We start from the raw sequence: 3,335 nt of genomic DNA on the forward strand, positions 1-3,335 counted from the left end.
ATGTGTTAAATTTGACCACCCTAAGCAGGGAAGGTAGGCAAGTTAGGGAGAGAAAAGGGGTCTCAGAGCCCATAGGGAGAGCAGCCGGCCCAAGACTAAGTTGTGGGATCCTGGGAATGCAGTCTCCTTTACAACGGGCAAATTCTCTTTTCAAACGTTCTCTCCTCACTTTTAAATATGTTATGTGCAAACGGCCTGACGTTGCAAGGCTGGCCATGTTCCCTTCGCTTCCCCATCCTGCTGATCCTTTGCTCTGGCTTCTGTTGGGTTTGGCCAGTGACCAAAGGTTACAGTTCCTGCCATGGCTGTTGTCTCTCTGGGGTGTCTCTGGCCCCTTTAGAGCCAGCGGTGGCGTCAGCCCGCCCTCCCTCCCACCCCGCCTCAGCACCCAGCCCAGGTGCACGTCCCATGCCTTAGCAAATAGCTTCTGCAGAAATTTCCCAATTTAGCTGAGCTACCAACTTCCTGCGCAGAACCGGACTAAACTAATACAGCGGTTGTTTCTTGCGCAAATTAATCTATAAATACAACAAGTAACCCAAAATCCCATTAGGATGTCTTGTTTTGTTTTGCTTTTTAAAAATTTCTTTAAAATGTTTATTTATTTTTGAGAGAGAGATAGTAAGAACCAGGGAGGGGCAGAGAGAGAGGGAACCACAGAATCTGAAACAGGTTCCAGGCTCCGAGCTGACAGCACAGAGCCCGATGAGGGGCTCGAACTCACAAACCGGGAGATCATGACCTGAGCTGAAGTCGGACGCTTAACCAACTGAGCCACTCAGGCGCCCCAAGAAGCAGAATTTTATTCAAAAGTCTTCTTCTTTTCCAGACCTCCATATTTATGGAGGTCACGTTTGCCTTCTTCCATAAAAAACCCTTCATGTTCTTGTGGCACCTGGGTGGCTCAGGTAAGCGTTCAACTTCAGCTCAGGTCATGATCCCACTGTCGTGAGTTCGAGCCCCGAATCTGGCTCTGTGCCGACAGCTCAGAGCTCAGAGCCCAGAGCCTGCTTCAGATTCTGTGTCTCCCCCCTCTCTGCCCTTCTCCTGCTCATGCTCTGCGTCTCTCTCTGTCTCTCAATAATAAAAACATTAAAAAAAAACCCTTCACATTCTTGACAAAATAATCAAGATGCCTCTTAGTCAAATGTTTTATTAATGAAACAATTCTGGCTCGCTTAACTACTCACTAAAATAAAATACAATAAAAATAAAGAAATTAAAATTAAAAATCTATGATCAATCTCTACCCTGTCCAGTATCTATGTGTCATTGTCAACTCTTACTGGATATAACATTTCATAAATGTTTGACTGATGTAATTAATACACAGGTAATATGATTACTCTGCAAACATACTAGCTGTTATTGTTTTTAAGGCCAACTGTTACTCAGCTTGTGGTCATCCCTGGGCCCACGCTCTTTATCTACCTTGGATCTAGTTACTCCCTATTTGAGTGAGTACATTTTCTTCTATAACTTTTGTCTTGTAATTCCCTACTAAGCTTTATAATTTTTAAGATAACGTTAAATTTCATTCCCATTTTACAGAAATTTTTGCGCTAAAGGTTCCGTGAATACAGTTTGGCCAGATCTTCAAGGTCCAGTTATTAACACCAGTATTTGACCTAACATAAATAGCTTTCATAAAATACACTTCTGGGATACAATGGAACATCTGAGATTTTTTTTTAAATATTCAGGAATGAGAGCTTTAAAAATTCGATAGTCACATTTTCAAGGTTTAACATGACGATGTGGAAAAATCTCTCAAGGATGTCAACTGTATCTTTCCCGTAGGCACAGTTACAACATGAAGAAGGGGCTCACGGGCACCTGGGGGGCTCAGTCGGGTGAGCCTCTGACTCCTGCAGCGCAGGTCATGATCCCGGGTTCGTGGGATCAAGCCCCAAGTTGAGCTCTGTGCTGAGCGTGGTGCCTGCCTGGGATTCTCTCTTCCTCCTCTGCCCTGCTCACGTGTGTGCTCTCGCTCGCTCTCTCTAATACAAATAAATAAATAAATAAATAAAGTGCTCACCTTCAGTTGCTGATGGAATAGCACATGATGTTTCTCTTCTCTCCAACACCTTCTTCATTTAGTCACACGTTTTAGATCTCGTCTATGTCTGGAGAGAAGAGAAGTTATCATTCATATATTAGACATGAGTTTAGAGACTTTTTCTCCTTGCGAAACGTTGGTGTTATGTTTGTAACTCACCCTACGAGACATGGACACTTCCCGAGTGGGGCTCCTCTTGAAAAGGGTCACCCCCTAGACGGATTTTACTATAAGTTAAATACAGTCCTTCGATGTTTTTGCTTAATGTCACAAATGCGAGTCACCGAAGCAATTCCACAATTAGAATTGCAAAAACAATCTAATCTCTCTTGTTCTGCCCTATACAATTATTTACATTTTTATAGACCTTGTTGCAACAATGATCTTTTTAAAGTTACGTAGCTAACACACTTTCCCTTTCACATTACGTGTCAACCTACTGTCCTGTGGTTTTATCTTTTGAGTGTAATCATTTTTGTACATACAATTAATTTCTCTCACATCATCAATTACCATAGCATCTTTTTCTTGCAATTATGCATTGATTCTTCAGCGGACCGAATTTTAAGACAAAGAGCACCTGGGAGATTTTTTCTCCAAGGAGCATCTAAAATATCCATGTTTTGAAAAGGATTCTATCAATACTAACACAGCAGTCTCATTATATTCTTATTTAAATTCCTGACACTGGGGGTTCTGGGGGGCTCAGTCGGTTAAGCATCGACTTCAACTCACGTCATGATCTCACGGTTTGTGAGTTCAAGCCCCGAGTCAGGCTCTGTGCTGACAGCTCAGAGCCTGGAGCCTGCTTCAGATTCTGTGTCTCCCTCTCTCTACCCCTCCCCCATTCATACTCTGTTTCTCTCTCAAAAATAAAGAAACATTAAAAAATATTTAAAAATAAAAATATAAAAAAATGAAAAAAATTCTGACCTTAGGCTGATGAGTTACGGTGGCAGCCTTTGTAATTACACACAAGGTCAAGGATGCGAGAAATGGCACGTAGAGGCAGGCCTGTGGCTCCTCTGCCGAAGTCGAAGCCACAGGCAGATTTGGGGCAAATACAAGAGCTAATGTTAAATTTTAGTACAACCCGTGTCATCAAAGAACGTGGACTTTGGAACCAAATGGCCTGGGTTTGTCTCCTGATTCTGCCGCTTACTGGCTGTGTGAACTTGGATGAGCTCCTCCCCTCTGTGCCTCTGTCTCTCCATCCATAAAATGCGAATAATAGTGTGCGTACCTACCTCACTGGGTTGTGATGCTTGAAAGTCCC

At 42.9% G+C, this 3,335-nt stretch overlaps 1 long non-coding RNA gene across 1 annotated transcript in view; it reads right to left on the reverse strand.

Moving 5' to 3' along the window:
• LOC115299735 overlaps window positions 1-3,024 on the reverse strand; it is a 5,054-nt gene extending 2,030 nt beyond the window's left edge. Inside the window, exons 1-3 of the long non-coding RNA XR_003912310.1 lie at window positions 2,993-3,024; window positions 2,219-2,272; window positions 2,039-2,126 (exon numbers count right to left, since the gene is read on the reverse strand). This is a non-coding gene — a long non-coding RNA (uncharacterized LOC115299735). The remainder of the gene's footprint in view (window positions 1-2,038; window positions 2,127-2,218; window positions 2,273-2,992) is intronic.
• Between the last annotated feature and the right edge of the window lie 311 nt (window positions 3,025-3,335).

Source organism: Suricata suricatta, chromosome 8 (assembly GCF_006229205.1).
Source record: "Suricata suricatta isolate VVHF042 chromosome 8, meerkat_22Aug2017_6uvM2_HiC, whole genome shotgun sequence".
Lineage (NCBI taxonomy): Eukaryota > Metazoa > Chordata > Mammalia > Carnivora > Herpestidae > Suricata > Suricata suricatta.